We start from the raw sequence: 19,413 nt of genomic DNA, 5'->3' as shown, positions 1-19,413 counted from the left end.
TTCTACTATAGCCTCGGGCCGACCAAAGCCTTATGAATAGATTTGGTAGACGGAAACTGAAAGAAGCCCGTCGTATATATGTATATATATATATGTATATGCGTGTATATGTTTGTGTGTCTGTGTTTGTCCCCCCAACATCGCTTGACAACCGTAACTTAGCGGTTCGGCAGAAGAGACCGATAGAATAAGTACTAGGCTTACAAAGAATAAGTCCTGGGGTCGATTTGCTCGACTAAAGGCGATGCTCCAGCATGACCACAGTCAAATGACTGAAACAAGTAAAAGAGTATGCAGTGACGATAGCCACAAAGATCCGAAAAAGGCACCTGCCCCAAAGTCAGGGTACCCATGGTTTTTTTTTTATGGGGTTTTACCATCAGCAGCCCCCGAACGTCTCTTCCCAAATGAGAATCACACGTTGCTAATTTAAAAAAATGTTATTGGTCTTGTTTACACGCAAATCCCTAACCACAACACACACATACACACACACATTCTTTGTTTTGTCCTATACGGTTCATAATGTTTTTCTTAATGTAAACTCTTGTGGTTAATAAAGAAATCATTGAAGTAAAGATTGTTTGCCAACATAACATGGCAGTCTTGGTTTAAGACGAATGTTGCTGTAATTTAGCCCCAGGAGAATCGTCTCCAGCTGGTTGTACGACACGATCTGTGTCCTTATATCTTCGAACAAGGGAATCTAGCACCCCCACTCAGCTCAAAACAATATCTGTGTATCGCGATTTCCGGGATATTTCCCTTCATCAGCACAGAATAATTGTTCGGCTAGAGGTAGCGCTGCCAATATCTCACGTTGTGAGATTTAAAAATAGTAATTTTCTAAAGAAATCATTGTTGTTTTACCTCTCAGAATGTTCGGTCTTGTTTGTTCTGGTAGATTCTGTGAGAGTGGACAACAGCCTGCTGTCAGAGGACTCACAGGGTCCCTTTCCGTACATTATAAGCTTTGATATTTGGTTGTTAATTATCGAGGTTGACATTCAACATCCAAATAGCAAGGATTATAGTTATTATTATTCAGTAGTCTTATGTTTATCATGTGCTTTAACTGCACTTCCGGGCGCAGCTGTGTGCCTTGGGTATGTGCTGTGGTTTGTTGTGATGCTCTTATTTTTACTTTATTGAAAGTGCTTTACGTGGGATGCGTGCTGTGCCTAGTAGTGCTATTTTCTCTATGCTATATATACTTGTTAGTTCTGGTGTTTTTATTATGTATTTGTCTGAATATTTTTTTATCATACCTAATGCGCCTACTATGATAGGAATTGTTTCTGTTTTTAGACTCCACATTCGAGTTACTTCTATTTCCAGATATTTGTATTTAGAAAGTTTGTTCGTTTCTTTAAGAAAAACATTGTCATCTGTTGGTATTGACACATCGATTAGAAAGCATTTTTGTCTTGGTGATCTCTGACAACTATAGTCTTAATTTGCCGATGGTTGTTTTGCCATGTGAGTAGCTCTGCATTTGGGAATCAATTTTGTCTCTGCCAGAGCTAACCAGTATGGTATGCTACTGTTCCCATTGAGAGTTGCTGATACAGGTTGATAAAATATGGTCGGAAGAAGGCTTCTTGTACCAATATCCAACAATCAAGTCTCTTCCAACTGCTTTTCCACCCTGGAGTTTCTGGATCACAATAACAAGGGTATAACTATCAATTCTGCATGTCTTGGGTGTAATGCAGAGACAATAACTTCGAATTTCTTCCAATCACAGAGCATCTTGGTTAAACTCCTTCTCTTCGCTCCAGATTTTCCTCCAGAAGGAGTCTATATCTTCTCGTGAAGGAGCTTCTATGATGTTCACTTCTCTTCTCATGTCTCTGTATACTGCTGCTCGGTTAAATTTTTGTGGTTATTGTTTTTCTCTCGGGGTTTTCTCTTCTGATGTCATGACAGCTTTTAGCACATGCTTGAGGGTAATCAGTTTGCAAGTGAGTGTCGTCTTTTTGTTGTCTCCAAACATCATTTCTATCTCCTTCCTTCATCACTTTTTGTTGGTGAGACGTATAGCGATTTGCTTGTTTGCAAGTAATAAGCCTCGTCACATTGCTGATGGTCTTCCATAAATCAGTTATCTTTTTCTCTGTCTTCAAAACCCATGATGGCACTTTCTTCGTTGCTTTTGTTTTGTTCACTTTTTGAATACCTTCATGTACTGCTTCGCCGTAGTAGACAGGACATATCTACCAGAATGAGGGTTCATTACACTACTGTATATACTCGTCGCGAATTTCTTTAACAGCTTTTAATACCGTATCTGGTGGTGTTTTACTTACTTTGTCAGAGAATATACTCTCCTTACGAGAGTGCTTCAAAGGTGAAGTTAGTTTTTCTCGAAAAATTTCAGTGACGGTATATTTCACCGATATATAATCCTGACTACTACTACTACTACAATAATCGTTGCGGTTGTACCTGCAATTTATCCTAGTCGTAGTAAGGGGACCAGTTGTCAGTTACTTTAACCAGTAATGCAGTTTGGCTGGCCAGTAGTATAGGAATCTGCTGTAATGTCGTTAACTGCGAAACCACGTGATGTTCTCACATCGTGTACGCTTTTGTTTTCGTTTATAGTGTTAAGCAGAAGGTTAATTTACTTTCTTCCTATCTGTCACAAATGTTGCTTGTTGGCATAATTATTTCGTAGAAAAATTATCTAATTCTGGATGCAGATCGTTCCAATATGATTTCAATCGATTCACACAGCCAATAGCGGAGTTTTGTTTCGCTCTTTCATAACAGTTGAATAAATCAGTATTCAATTCATAGCACCAAGAAAAATTAGCTAAGTAGTTACGGCTTCTGCTTTAACTACAGCAAGACAGAAAGAATCTGTTTACCAGTTGAGCTGTTGTTTTCATTCTGTGTTGCTGGTGTTGTGTTCAACCATATTGATTGTAGTAATTCTCTTCAAGTTTCAGTTAAAAATCACTACGACCTTGTAGAAGAGGCTCCTTCAGTTAATTCATCCGAAGATTAACTAGTTATTTAACAAGGCTGATAGTTATGGCATCAAAGTTGGAGATAGTATTCATCATATTTTCGATAAATAGATTCCCACACCAAATACGTGACTTGTCGCTTCGAAATGTGGTTTATGTATGTATGTATGTATGTATATTATCAATCAGTTTCATTTCTGTATTTCTTGTCCATAGAGAAAGAGCCGGACTCTAACATAGATTCAAGGCTCCTTCATTGGAACTTTTATCAACATCATCTAGGTATTTGTGCATATGTGTGTGTGTGCAGTATTTGGTGTTAGTGTATGCGCAGATTTGTATGTTTGTTTTATGGATGCGTTTTTATGTCTAGATGCATGCATATGTATTTATGTGCTAAATTTTTGGAAAGTTTTACATATCTTTACAGTTCCATTGATGGCTTGAATCTGTAGTCTTCTAATCAGCCTTTTTCTTTCAGGTTTTGAGAACCCTAATTTTTCCAGGTTTTTGTTGAGGCAGTTTGTTACATATCCCAATGCCCCAACAATCACGGGTATGAATCTGAACTTGTAGTCTGGGTGGAGTATCTGCAAATTTCTCAGTAGCTCGGCGTAGTTGTTCTCTTTTTCTCTAATCTTTAGTGGGATGTTGACATCCGCAGGACAGCTGATTTCTACTACTGTACAGAGTTTCTCTTCTCTGTCCCAGATTACTATATCCGGTCTGTTGTGTCTGCACTTTATTGAGGTTTTTATTGGGATATTCCACCAATACTCTTTCATATTGTGAGTGGTAATGGCCTCTACCTCATTATGGGTTTTCATCTCCTTAGCCCCGGGGTTATCCTGTCGGCGGATTTCATTATACAGTGTATTGGCCACAACATCATGTCTCATAGGTAGGTAATACCGTGATGACATTTTTGGACAGCTGCTAATGATGTGGGTGATATCTTCGATACTGATTCCACAGAGTCTGCATCGATTATTACATTGTGGTGTTTTGCCCGCCTCTCTGTCCCGTTTGTTTATTAGGAATTTGGTTGCTATTTCTTGTTTTTGAATAGCAAAGGCATACCCTTCAAAGTGAGAGTTGGTGACCCGATCGTTTGTCCACGATAGACTGCTCTGGTTGTCAATGTTGTTATCACCCTGGAGCTTTCTGTTAACGTATCCATGCATGGTCTTCTGCTGGAATGCATTCATCCTCTCCTCTGATGTTATGTTACGGTAGAGTCTTGCAATTTCTTTGGGTAAGAGTTCAGGGTTGTCGAATAGGGAATGCTTGTCAAGTAGTTGCCTTCCCAATCTCATGATGGTATTTACCTCATGTCTGCAGACTTCATCAAGGGGTGCACTTCGACACTTGGCGGTTATGAGATGATGTCGGAGAGATATGACACGGCAGTCTGAATTGATGTTAGGCCCCTCCCTCCTTTATTTCGTTTTAGGTATAGGCGGTCTACATCGCTATTGATGTGAAAGTTGTTCGTGCTCGTTAGTATTTTTCGGGTCTTCACATCAAGGGATCGGATTTCATCGATCGTCCAGTCAAGTATCCCAAATGTCGGTATGAGTACTGGTACTGCAAACACATTGTGGGCTATTGCTTTATTGAACGCAGAGAGTTCCAAGGTCCATATTTTCCTAACCCGATTTCTGTATTCCTTAGTAACACGTTCCTTGTTACAGGTACCTTCATATGATACGTTTTCATCTACTCCCAGGTATCTGTAGGATTCCTCATCAGGTATTGGAGAAACAGATAGGCCATTGATGGAGATGTTGTTAGGGTGGTTTTTAGCCTTTCCTCGTTCCACAACCATATATGAACATTTATCTTGGCCAAACTCTAGTCCTACATCACCAGAAAATGTTGTGACCAGGTCGAGGCTTTTTTTTCATATCATCCATGTTCTTGGCATACAATTTCAAATCATCGACAAAGAAGCAGTGCGTAATTTTGGTGTTTCTGTTTGCCTGCGTTCCAATTAGATACCCTTCAGACTTCTTCAGCATGAATGATAATGGGTTTACCGACAGTATGAACAGCATCACAGAGAGGCTGTCTCCTTGGAATATCCCCCTGCGATATTGTATTTTTTTTGCTGGTGATACATCCACTTACTGTATTTAACTTCACGATGGTGGCCCAGGAAGACGTCAGGTTAGATATGGCATTAATCAAGTTCCCTGGGACTTTAGCAAGTCGGAGGGCTTCTAGCATCCACGAATGGGGGACAGAGTCGAAGGCTTTTTTATAGTCAAGCCACATGGAGACCAGATTTCTTCTGTGCTGCCGTACCTCCGTCATTACTACCTTATTTATAAGTAGTTGTTCAGTACATCCCCAGACTCCTTTCTTCCCAGCTGCTTGTTCAGCTGTGATTATACTATTGTTTTCACAGTGGTCCTGGAGGAATCTGTTTAGGTATGCTGTATAAATCTTATACATTAAATTTTGGCATGCAATAGGCCTGTAATTTTTTGCCAATTGGGTTTCCTTGCTTTTCGGAATAAGCTTTGTTTCCGCCAGAGCCAACCAGTCTGGTATGCTGCCATCTCCATTGAGGGCTTGCTGGTACAGTTTAATAAGGTACGGTCGGTAACAGGTAAGCTTCTTGTACCAGTATCCAACGATCAGGTCCCTACCCGGTGCTTTACCATCATGGAGTTTTTGGAGGACAGTTGCAAGAATATCACCGTCAATCTTGTATGTCTTGGGTATAATCCCCGGACAATAATCATTTTTTATTTTCTGCAGCCATAGAGCATCTCGGTTAAACTCCTTCTCTTCTCCCCAGATCTTTCTCCAGAAGGAGTCTACATCATCTTGCGAAGGAGGTTCAGTAATGCTCACTGTCTTCCCTCTCATGTCTCTATACACCACTGCCTGGTTTTGGTTAAACTTTCTGTTTATCCTTCTACGTTCAGTTACTCTCTTCTGGTATCGGAGTCTCTCACTGACAGCCTTCAATTCTTGTTTGAGAGTGATTAGTTTGCACCTGAGGGTTGCTTTCTTACTGTCCCCAAACATTACTTCCATCCTTTTCTTTAATCTCTGCTGGTGGGACGTATAGTAGCCTGTTTCTTTGCAGGCGATAAGCATTGTCACGTGACTGATGGTCTTCCGTAACCATGCGATTCTCTTCTCTGTTTTCAGAACGCATGCTGGCACAGTTCTCTCGGTTATGTTTATATGTTCATTCGTGTTATGTTTATTTATAGTGTGTGTGTCATTCATATATTGTTTCGTAGCAACAGCCAATGCATATATACAAGCGTTAATCTGCCAGAACGAGGGTTCATTACATAGTTGTAGATAATCTCTTCCTATGTCGTCGATTGCTCTTAATATAATCTCTTTCGGCCTTTGGTTTATTTTAGTAGAGAAGCCCCTATTTTCAAGGACGTCTTGTAAGGCGGATGGAATATATTATTTAGGTCGTGTTTCACTGATGCATATCCTTCGTGGTCAGTGATATCGGTTTGGGTAAATAGGTCAGCCGCTTCAGTCATGGGTGGCTGGGGATGCTAACAGGGAGTATCTGTTGAGCTTGATACCATCCCTCGCCTCCCACTAGCTATAGAAGTAATGCTATCTCTATGTAGCGTGGGATTGTCGTTAGCTACAGAATCAATGGCTGTTCCATCGTCATTGTTCAAATTCTCGTTTCTAAAGTTTGAAACGGTGTCAATTTCACTTTTGTTTGGAATAAAATTACATTCATTTACTTTTTTCCTACTTAAAACAAATGTTGCTTGTTGGCGTAATTGTTTTGCAGTAAAATTACTTAATTCTGGGTGTAGATCATCCCAGTAGGATTTTAGTCTTTTCATGTACCCAACGGTGGGGGTTTCTTTAGATTTTTTATAACACTTAAATAAATCATTATTAAGTTCATATGTCCAATAAAAATGTGTTGTGTAGTTACGATTTCTTCTGTAACTACAATTAGAAAATGTTTGTTTACCTTTTGCGATGTTCTCTTTTCGTTCTGTAGGTATGTTGTTGTTGTTGTTGTTGTTGTTGCTGTTGATGATGTTCATATGTCCAGCCATGCTGTTTGTAGTATTTTGTCGCGTGGTAGATTCAAATTTCAGGCGAAAATCACTACAGTGATTGAATAAAAGGCTTCTTCAGTCGATGTAGCCGGAGATTAGCCAGTTATTTAGCAAGGTTGATATTTGTGGCTTCAATGTCAGGGATAATATTCATCGTATTCTCGATAACTAGTCCCTCACGCCAAAAATGCGACTCGTCGCTGATCGCCCTATGTATGTATGTATGTATGTATGTATGTATGTACATATGTGCAGATTTGTGTGCTTTGTGTATGTATTCTCATGCATATAGTTACATATCTAGACATGCTCATATATATTTCAATGTTAAACTTCTGGAAAAATTTACAGATTTTTACGGTTCCAGTGATGGATAGGATCTGTAGTCTGCAAATTAGCATTCCCCTGTCTACTCCTGAGAAGCCCAATTTCTCAAGATTGGTATTTAAGCAGTGTGTTACAGGGCCCAATAATTACAGGTATAAACCTGAACTTGTAATCTGGATAGAGTAACTACACATTTATCAATAGTTCAGTATAGATGTTCTCTTTTTCACAGATCTTCAGCTTTATGTTAGCATCCGCTGAGCAGCTAATTTCTACGGCTATGAACAGTTTCTCTTCTCTATCCCAAATCATTATATCAGGTCTGTTGCGCTTACATTTTATTGAGGTCTTCACTGGTACATTCCACAAGTATTCCTTTTTATTATGAGTGACTATGGCTTCTAACATATTGTGGGTTTTTATTTCTTTGTCCTCGGGATTATCCTTCCGACGGATTTCTAACCTAGATCCAAGGTTCCTTCATTGGAATTTCAACATCAACAACAGGGTATGTATGTATGTATGTATGTATGTATGTATGTATGTATGTATTTATGTATGTGCAGACATGTATGTTTTATGTATGTATTCTCATTCATATGTATTATCATGCCCGAGAACTACGTTAAGGGTACACGTGTCTGTGAAGTGCTCAGCCACTCGCACGTTAATTTCACGAGCAAGCTGTTCCGCTGATTGGATCAACTGGATTCCTAGTCGTCGTAACCGACAGAGTGCCACGAGACATGCCCATATATATTTAATTGATAAACTTCTGGAAGGATTTACAGATTTTTACAGTTCCAGTGATGGATCGGATTTGTAATCTTCGAATTGGCTTTCTCCTTTCTAGTCCTGAAAAGCCCAATTTCTCAAGATTGGTATTTAGGCAGTGTGTTACATATCCCAGGTCCCCAATAATTACAGGTAAAAACCTTAACTTGTAATCTGAATAGATTAACTGCACATTTATCATATGTTAACATATGTATGTATGTATGTATGTCTGTCTGTCTGTATGTGTGTATGTATGTATGTGCAGATTTGTATGTTTTATGTGTATATTCTCATGCATATAATTGCATATCTAGACATGCTCATGTGGAGGCGCAATGGCCCAGTAGATAGGGCAGCGGACTCGCGGGCATAGGATCGCGGTTTCGATTCCCAGACCAGGCCTTGTGAGTGTATATTGAGCGAAAAACACCTAAAGCCCCACGAGGATCCGGCAGGGGATGGTGGCGAACCCTGCTGTATTCTTTTACTACAACTTTCTCTCACTCTTTCTTCCTGTTTCTGTTGTACCTGTATTTTAAAGCGCCAGCCTTGTCACACTCTGTGTCACGCTGAATCTACCCGAGAACTACGTTATGGGTACACGTGTCTGTGGAGTTCTCAGTCACTTGCACGAGCAGGCTGTTAAGTTTAAATGATCAAATGCATGTATGTATGTATGTATGTATGTGTATGTGTGTATGTATGTATGTATGCATGTTTGTATGTATGTGTAGATTTGTATGTTTTATGTATGTACTCTCATGCATATAGTTGCATATCTAGACATGCTTACGTGGAAGTGCAATGGCCTAGTGGTTAGGGCAGCGGACTGACGATCATAGGATCGCTTTTCGAATCCTAGATCAGGCGTTGTGAGTGTTTATTGAGCGAAAAATACCTCCACAAGGCTCCGTCAAGGCGTTGTAGCGAACCCTACTGTATTCTTTTCCTTTTTCTTTCTGTTTCTGTTGTACCTGTATTTCAAAACGCCAACCTTGTCACATTCTGTGTCACGCTGAATCTACCCGAGAACTGCGTTAAGGGTGCACACTCTTCTCAACCCCGACCACACGCCTTAACTTGTCTCGTAATCAGCCAACCAGTGAGGAGGGCACCACTCCCTCTGTGACTGCCGTAGGACTTCAGGACTGGCCTCAGTTCCTGGCATGTTGCTGCCGGCTTCGTTCTCTTGTCCGTTACTGTTGGCCCCATCCTCCGTCGCAGTGATGATCCTGCGCACATCCAAAACATGTCGTGGCATGCCATCTACAGACACATTGTTCCTCGAATTCACAGAGGTTATTGTCCCATTTCCCCACTGTAATGTGCACCGCGCATTTGGGGGTCTAACCCAGACTTCTCCCCGACCTGCACAAAAGCATGCTCTTTCTTTTCTGCGGGATGCGTTGATGCGATACATGGATGTCTCCACTCGTACTTGAATATTGCCTTGTGTGGCACTGACTCCTCAGCCTGTCCCCTCCTGGGCGATATATTATATCAAAAAACGGTCTCAACCGATGAAATGTGGCCCCTCTCTGCTATGGTCTTGATGGTACGATGATGCCTCTCCACAACCCCATTGCCACTTGACCGGTATGCAGCCCTGAAGAAACGGCTGACATACCACTTGTCAAGCATTTCCCCCAGCACCTCCGAGCGAAACACAGTGCCATTGTTTATAAGCACCTCATCCACGGGGCCTCGTTCTAGGAATATCTCATTCAGTATTCTTGTGATTTCCTCCGCGGTCCCCGTCTTCATCTCCCTCCATATGGCCAACCGTCCTGGTCCGCATCGAGAAGTATGTCCCCTGCCAGTAGTGCGTCACGTCCACTGCCAGTCGTTTCCATTTGTGTTCCACTTGAATGCTTCCTGCCTCATGCACACCCGGAGCAAAGTCAATGGGCTGGAACCTGCTGCAGCTCCCAACTGCTCTTTGCACACTCTGCCTGCTCACGTCAGAGTCGACTTTCCTGGCTAGGAACAGGGTCCTGTCCACCCCCATATGATGCATGGTATGTAATCTACTCCAGGCCTGGGTTCCTTGCAGTCTCTCGCTTTGTGCAAACCCTGACACCGAAAACACTGCCCTTTGAAGGGTCGCACACGTTCCTTGTTTGACTCCTCTCCGCCGCTCTTTGTTTGACCCCTTTTCGGTGTTGCAGTCGCTGCTAAAGGTGTCGTCCTGCAACACGAGACGATGGCTCTAGCCCGAGATATTACCTCTCCCATCACCATGGAGTGAATATTCCGCAGCTTTTGCAGTTCGACCGACACGTAGTAAGGAAATCCTGTGACAAAGGCTAATTTAACGGTTTGTTCCAACGCGTCATCTCTATATCCCACGAGTCTAGCCAATCTCCTGATTTCGTTGGAAAACACATCGACCTGTTTGCCCATCCACTTCGCTTCCACAGTCAACCAAATGCCATAAATGGACCTTCTGCGAAAGCCTCCATCAGCCGGCCTTCTATTTTTTCTGCGCTCAACTGGTCCTTCTCTTCCATTTCCAGTTATAGCGCCATCGAGGTACAGCAATATGAAACTCACTAGATCATTTATATCTTGGAGTCTTGCCACCAACGTAACTTTTTGCAGCCAAGCGGTGACATCTCCCTCGCCACAAAATGGCCTAACCGTTTCATTCGAAACACGGACCATACCCATCATTTTTTTTCTCTTGAGCCGAAATAGCTTGTGATGTAAAGGAAGAAAAAGACAGAAGCGGAGAGAGAATTACGGTAGTCTTACCTGTCGATCCGAAAAAGGGTCACTTTCAGCGTCCACGTGCTGTCTTGATTTGCAAGGTTCACTCCACATCCACGTGCGCTATCCGTCGCTGTACAATCTCACACGTCTGCTCTGATGCGCTGTCCGCCGCCAACTCACTCCTCGCGCTTCACAGATGCCGCAAGCCCACTGCGGCACTTCCAGTGGGACCCACTGGCCTCACTTCCGACAGGACATACTTACTCCCTCACTTCCGATCCTTCCCCACAACACAGCCTGGCTCATAACACTACAGTATAGTCGATACAAGGGAGATCGAAATTACCCATCATTAAAATGCTACCGGTTTTGCACTGGTTGATGAAAGACTTGGCTTTCTTGAGGTATTCACCGAAGCACAGTAGTGGCGTTTGGGGTGGCCTGTAGAGCCCAATTATCACTAAGTCGTGTATTTTATTATGTACGGATACTAATTCACAGTAACCATTAGAGAATTAGATATCCGTATCTGCAGTAAATGACTCGTGCAGGAAAATGACAACTCCACCCCCCATTCTTCTGCCGATACAGTCCGCCCCGAATGGTGGCAAAATTTTCCAATTTCACTTCAGCTTCGATGTGAGTTATCAAGGTGAGTCTCAGTAAGGAAGAAGAAAGGTATGTGACGTGGGTTGTTGGTAACCTAGTCTTCAATAAATTTAATTTTTCCATCGTTTTGCCTTGATCATTCAGTAGAAATGTTGACACAGGAATTGTGACTTCTTTGCACTTATAAAGGAGCGTCGAAAAGGTTTATGGCTTAACAGCAGCGAGGAGAGTTTCTTCTCTAGGGTAGTAACAGAGGATCTAGTTAAATTGATACACAAAATCAGTCCCTCTTAATTTTGCTCAGATTGCTATCAATTTTGATGTATCAATGCAACTCTGAATTTTGATTACGATCAACCAATTACTTTATCTCGTAAATTAAAGAATCTAATGTTATTTGGAATTAAAGTTCGGAAATTTGGATAATTTTAGCTAATCAACAGATAGCGTGGCATTAATAGCTTGTTACCATGACAACCACATGTTGTGTTGTGTTTCACTCCACCCGCGACTGTACCGCATGTGTGCGCGCGTGTATGTAAGTGTGTGTATGTATGTGGGTGTTGTAGTGAAGAGGTATATGTGTGCGTGTGTGTATGTATGTGTGTGTTGTGTGTGGGGTATATATATATATATATATATATATATATATATATATATATATATATGAGCGTTCATGTGTATGTGTGCATGTGTGTACGTTGTGTATGTGTGCATGTATGTATGTTGTGTGTGTGTGTGTGTGTGTGTTTTGTGTGGGATCTAGTTAAATCGATTCACATGTACATATAAACTTACATATGAATACATACATCCACATGCACTTATATATTAATGATGTATATGAACTCAAAATACTTATTGTAGTCCCGTTCTTGAATACTTTCTTGTAAACTGTTTTTAACATCTTATCGTTATCGAATATTGCATAACTGTATTTTAATACTTTTCTGATAACCAGTACTTAACACAACAAAGCTTATACAAAGCTTTACATTTTACTTTTGATAATCTTTTTCTAAAAATGTGAAACCGGTCAAGTCAATAAACATTGCTGAAAGTCCTTTGCATTTTCAAACCTTCTTTCATATATATTTTCACTCGTGCGGTACCTTACAACTTTACTTTGTCATATATATATATATGTGTGTGTGTGTGTGTGTGTGTGTGTGTGTGTGTGTGTGTGTGTGTGTGTGTGTGTGTGTGTGTGTGTGTGTACATGATGGTTGTCCACTCGTGAGCGAGGAAGATCATTACCGACCTTCAGGAACATTGTGCGCTCTAGGACTAACTTATATATTGCATTTGCGGCTCCGTTGGTGGCTAATGAGCCCTGCTCTTGACAAGCATACACGACTGCAAACATTGCAGACCAAGCTTTCCCCATTCACTACACGAGCCGTGCGCTTTCGCGCAGCTCGCTTAAGTTCTTTATGCTGGATACGTCCTCTCTCAAAATGTCGATCCCCTCCTTAACCTGTTTCCTCCATCCGTGGCGATGACAGGCGTTGTTATCCCAGTCAGTGTCCTGCATATCACAGGCCTTTAATGAGGACTTGATAAGTCCTTAAAGCGCAGCCTTGGTTTCTGCCGGAGTCTCCTTCCATTCACAAGTTCTCCATAAAGCATCTGCTTAGGAATCCTGTTATCCTTCATTCTAATAAGGTGTCTTGTACCGGCGTTCTTACACATCGATCACGCGCTCAACATATAATATAGAGGGTAAAAGTAAAAGACGAAGAGAGAGAGAGAGAGAGAGAGAGAGAGAGAGAGAGAGAGAGAGAGAGAGAGAGAAAGTGATGCATACAAAGTCATATATTAACTTGCTTTAAGACTATTCTTTCTTTCTACCTAGAGACACAGAATACACTTTAATACACACACATACATACAAATACCTGTCGTTTTTTTAAGTTAATGTGTGTGTGTGTGTGTGTGTGTGTGTGTGTGTGTGTGTGTGTGTGTGTGTGTGTGTGTGTGTGTGTGCGTGCGTGTTGCCCATCTTAATATATAATGCTGAAGTTGTATATCTGTGTGAAGCCTTTTTAAAAGTTTATAGAAATCAACATTTTCCACTTTATCGTAAACATTTTTACATCAATGGAATTTTCTCGATGTGAACTTTCCAGTGCAGTAATTAGATTTTTAAAATTCCGTTTACTTTGTGTGATTTAAGGGAGATTTGGCTGTTGTTTCTAGCAACTTTTATATTTCTTCCCTTCTACCCTTCTTACACATCGATCACGCGCTCAACATATAATATAGAGGGTAACAGTAAAAGAGGAAGAGAGAGTGAGAGAAAGTGATACATACAAAGTCATAAATTAACTTGCTTTAAGACTATTCTTTCCTTTTACCTTTTCACTCTTACTTCGTTCTTCTTGATATAAGATTTAGTTTCTGTGTGTTTCTTATAAAAACAAGCGCACGCATTGCTATTTTATAACTGTCTTCCGTTCTCCCTTTCTCTCTTTTCATTGCTTCCGTTCTCTATTCCTTTCTCTCCCTCTCTCTCTTTTCCTCTCTCCATATTTTCTCTCGCTCTCTCAAACGCATACACGCCCACGTACACACAAGCATTCACTACAATATAACTCATGTTCGTCAATGTTTTGTAAATTTACAAACTACGGAGCTTATGGACAACACATTGAAAATCAGTGAACTTCATTACAAAGAAGAGAGCTTGCTGGGGAAAGAAAGCAACCAGTTTAAAAAGACAGCAACAGACTGCAGCAATTCACCACATTCCAGAAGCTACTTTGAACATAATGCAAAATGGTGCATCAACATCTTATGCCCTATCTGATAGAATTCTGGCAGAACTGTGTAGCAACAGATTGCCAGCAATTGCTTCATCAAAAATTGCCGTCCTACCTCTTGCGAAAAGGGGTTACCCCGCTATGTATAATCAAGGCAGCGCAAAAAGTTGTTTTGCACAAGCATTTGTATAGCCAATTAGACGAGTGAAATTTACGTACACTTAATAATGTTACACAAAACAGCCTTCAGACTTTCCCTTTTAATTTCATCGTCTTTTGAATTATGAACACATTTACATCATAAGGGTTTTTTCGTTGTAAGGCTTTCTTTTTTAGTTGATTTTCACCTAGCAAGACTTATCGTAGATGGCGTAATAAGTCACACCCGGACAACGTCGGGTTATATTGCTAGTATATATATATATATATATATATATATATATATATATATATATATATGTATATATATATATATATATATATATATAAGGGCATTACTATACAAGAATGCCTCACGCTATGAGGGACTCTAAGGTCAGACTACCATAATAAACACATTATTACCGAACGCGAGGAAATGCAACTCTCAAAGCTTATATAAATGAATATATTTTGGGGAATAAATGATGGATTTTTTTCCCTTATGAGGTTTTTTTCACGCTAGCTACTTGATGACCATATGAGGAACAGCCCTCTTCTAGATGTAGACCAACAACCTGCAGTGATTGACCTTGAGACTAGTTAATGGTCATTGCGTAACTGACTCACTGGGAATTGCAATCGTTTGAAACGAAAAGGGACATCTATTGGTATTAGCGGTATTCTAGGTATAAATACGATTTCTCCTTTACCACACTAGTGAGGATTTTTGTTTCGATAAGGTAAGGCTGTACTTCAGTCACAACACAGTCCGTGTACCATTGCACAATCTTGGTTGATCCAGGTTTCTGAGAAGCATGATGACTCTGCCCTTCTTCAATTCATGGTTGTGTGGCGGCATACCGGACGGTTCGAGACTGTTGAAGAATTCAACAGGATAATGAGCAGCATCATCTTCTTCGTCGACAACTTTGTCGATAGATTTTGTAGATGTGGCTATCTCCAGGGATCATTTGTATGAGATTTTTGTTGATAGCATTTACTATAATGTTTTTTTTTTGGCGGGGGGGGGGGCTAGGATTTCTCGTTCACAGAGCCACTCCTCGTTAAGATGGTGAATTCGAAATTTGGGAACACTTGATGAATGAAGCTATCAATGCTTTCCGCAATAGTACAAAATGATTAGGGATCAAAACGCCTTTCAGTATCAAGGCACATTTTGCCTTCACCAAGTTTTAGATTTCGAGCAAACTCAGCAGAAACGTCGCCACCTTAAATTTGTGCCCGCTTGAGTTTGGTGATACATGGCCATAAAGTTCACGATTTTAGGCAACATTTTACTTGATCTGCGCGAGTTCCCTTTGATATTACAAGTAAAGTTTGTCGGAAGCCCCCTGATAAAACAACAATAAATCCTCCCATGATCGTTATGCTGTTCCGTATATCTTCTTGTGTTCTGTCGAAGGCTTCTAATGCGTATCTGTGTGCCATTGTGCATTCATCTCCCCAAATTACCACATCTTTTCAATATTTGGCTGACTTGTGCTTATCTGTAACTGAGTAGGGCCCTTCCTTTCCCGTTTTCTGGAAAAAGGAATATTGTTAGTGGTAGTCGTGATATTTGTAGTGGAGACGTCTCTGTAGTTGTGGTATTAGTTGTATTGGTGTTGGCAGTAGTTGTCGTGCTAGTTGTGGTGATGGCAGTGAGTTGTAGTGGTGATGGCAGTATAGATGAATAGGTATTAGTGGTTCTGATGGTAGTATTGGTAGCTCAATTTAGATATTCTAAATAAATATTAAAAATTATGTTACACAATATTGAAATACCTTTTAACAACTTTTATTGTAAGGAAAATTAGCATTACGATAGATGTCAATATATGCCTTATAAATACATTTAAGCACCATATAGACCGGGCCAAAGGCCGGGAGGCCCGCTAGAATACGTGTGTGTGTGTGTGTTTTCTGTCTCTTGCCCCACTCTGTTTCGTTTTTTTCTCCCTAACCCCCTTTCTATCTGTCTCACGTACATTTTCTCTAGAGAGAAAAAGAGGTAGAGGTAGTAAGAGAGAGACACATATACAACCAAAGAGAGAGAGAGAGAGAGAGAGAAAGGGAGATACTGAGAGAGAGAGAGAGAGAGAGAGAGACATAGAGAAGGACATGTAACGGTTAGTTCTTCGTTGCAGTCGAGGGTCACCAATTGTAACGGTTGTTGTTAAGGTGTTGGTTGCCAGTATGCAAGATGGAAGAAGAACAGTGATCGAAGTTGTAAAGAAATATTTTTTTACCGTTACTTTGTACAATGCCATGCCTCAACGGGCAGGTGTATGTATTATATAAAAACAATATAGTTATCTTTTTTTGTATGTTGTTGCTGGTTATGTTTGGTCAACTGATAGCTGCCTAACTGTTGTTGGCACTCCGTCGCTTACGACGTCGAGGGTTCCTGTTGATCCGATCAACGGAACAGCCTGCTCGTGAAATTAACGTGCGAGTGGCTGAGCACTCCACAGACACGTGTACCCTTAACGTAGTTCTCGAGGATATTCAACGTGACAAAGTGTGACAAGGCTGACTCTTTGAATTACAGGCACAACAGAAACAGGAAGTAAGAGTGAGAGAAAGTTGAGGTGAAAGAGTACAGCAGGGTTCGCCACCATCCCCTGCCGGAGCCTCGTGGAGCTTTAGGTGTTTTCGCTCAATAAACACTCACAACGCCCGGTCTGGGAATCGAAACCGCGATCCTATGACTGCGAGTCCGCTGCCCTAAGCGCTGGGCCATTGCGCCTCCACAAGTTGCCTAACTAGGAATTAGAGAAAGATAAAGTGAATGTTAAGTGAAGGAAGTTGATAAAATGATATCTTCGTGGTGCCTGACATTTAAACAGCTGTGGTGTTGTGACAAGACATTGTATCATAGTTGACATTCTCACTGTAAGCCTTCTCTCAGTTGAAGTATCTCGCTAACTGGATTCTGCCTGTGGTCGCCTCTACGTCATCTCCTTTTTGCCAACTCACTTTTTCCTACGGTGTTTTAGTATTTATAATTATCCAAACTAGTTAGAAGGAGACACATTGTTGAGAATTTCATTGGCGGTCTTTTCTCTCTATTCTAGCTTTTGCTAACCTAGAAGAAGTTAGAGGATGAAGTGGCAAAGACATTATTCTGCTTAGCGAAGGCATCTGGCAAATGTAACTGCTGTCACTCACAGAGAAAACTATTGTTTTACCATGAGAAAAGTGCTGTTGAACTGTTAAGTGAAACTTGACTATCGAGGATCGAATCCACGCTATGCCTGCATGAAGCCACTACAGACATATAGACAGAGAGAAAGCAGAGGTCGGGCGTTTCACTTGTTTTTTTCTCCGTAACCCGCTTTTTCTCTCTCTCTCTCTCTCTCTCTCTCTCTCTCTCTCGTATTTTTTCTCCAGAGAGAAAAAGAGGTAGAGGTAGTGAGAGAAAGAGACATATATACAGCCAGAGAGAGGGAGATAGTGGGAGAGATAGACATAAAGTGGTACATATAGACAAAGAAAAAGCAGAAGTCCGACGGCGACTTCAAAGGGATAAATGTAATGTATAAGCTTAGAGAACCACTACAAGGGTATAGATAGTGAGTGTGTGTGTGTACATACATTTATTTGTAGATAGACAGACATTTGCATATCCCACTCTTGTTTCTCTCCTTTCGGCCTTTTACTCCTTTCTCACTCTGATACACACACACACATACATACATCTGATGCCTCAAATCACGATGGTAAATTTGAGGAAAGCCTTACAATGATAAAAGAAGAACTAACAAAACTAGATCAAAGCAGTAATGTACTTCTGGTAGATGACTTCGTCTTCCCTAACACCAGAGAGCCTGAAGGTGACATAATCACAAGAATGACGTGCAAAGCGAAGAATCTCCGCTTGATCTCACGAAAATGATGCTCATGGAGCAAACTATAATTTCCCCAACTAGAAACCATAACATCTTAAACCTCTGTAGTAACGTGGAACTTATCTACAATGTGTAGGTACCACCGCCAATTTTCTCACACCGTAACAATAGAAATAACAATTTACAACCAATTAAAGATGAATTCCACGCAGATAGCACCCAAACCCTATCCAATTTGAATTTCTATAAAACTAACTGGAAATCAACTGAAAACCAGATCCCGAAGCGAATTGATGCGAAACTCAAAAATGCGAGATATATGCATTAAATTTATCTCGGAGAGATGAGCCAATGCATACAGAAACATTATTCCCGGAGACTGGAGAATCCTAATAAAACAGAATAAAGATCAATCGCTTAAATAAGCAATTTAATGACAGCGATAAACAATTTAATGACAGCGATAAACCCCACCTCAAAGGAATCTGTCTGTATTGCGGGAACCGGATCTGTTCCTTATGTAATGTCATACTTGTTTGTCCTATATAGTTACGTCCACAACCTGAGCAAGTTATAATAAATTACAGAAACGAGAGTGCGTATAATTTTTGACTTACCTTGTTATTAATTTTTAATAACAGTTTGATTCGGCTCAATACAACTTGAAGTTTAGTAGGCTTAGGTGATCGAATGAAGTGACAGAAGAAATTCTAGATGGTTACTGAATATTTGGCTGCTTTGGTCAAGGCGGGTCACATGGTGTTGCTCATATTAGTTTTGAAATAACAGCAATATCACATAGAAGTTTGTATTTCTTGGACTGCGTTGTATCTAAGTAATATGGGTGAGAATCTTTAGAGACACCAGCTGCTGATGTGGGTATGGGGGGATACCTAAGGCATAAGTACTTGAGTGTGCGTGTGTATGTGAGATGACGGCGACAGCTCGTTGGTGCATGGGTGTGTCAGATGTGTATGTTTGTATGCGCATCATCTGTGCACGGATACATGGGCGTTTCCGTATCCGAACGTGCTGGTTTATGTATGCGTCTGTGCACGTATACGTGTGCATTAGAATACGCTGCATGTATGTGTGCTTACGTGTCTGGAATGCATGTATGAGTATGCGTATGTATGGTATGCATGAATGTGTCTCTGTATTTGTATGTCTACGTATGTGTGCGTACGTATCT

At 40.8% G+C, this 19,413-nt stretch overlaps 1 protein-coding gene across 1 annotated transcript in view; it reads right to left on the bottom strand.

Moving 5' to 3' along the window:
- The window catches only part of LOC106877989 (uncharacterized), a 96,140-nt gene extending 77,064 nt beyond the window's left edge, over positions 1-19,076 (bottom strand). The window contains exon 1 of the mRNA XM_089350621.1: positions 18,839-19,076. The gene's annotated coding sequence lies outside the window, so the exon portion shown is untranslated. The remainder of the gene's footprint in view (positions 1-18,838) is intronic.
- Positions 19,077-19,413: the final 337 nt, after the last annotated feature.

This window comes from Octopus bimaculoides, chromosome 4 (assembly GCF_046866305.1).
Source record: "Octopus bimaculoides isolate indiv1 chromosome 4, ASM4686630v1, whole genome shotgun sequence".
Classification (NCBI taxonomy): Eukaryota; Metazoa; Mollusca; class Cephalopoda; order Octopoda; family Octopodidae; genus Octopus; species Octopus bimaculoides.
The sequence above is the reverse complement of the archived record's forward strand: the minus strand, read 5'-3'. Positions and strand labels throughout refer to the sequence as shown.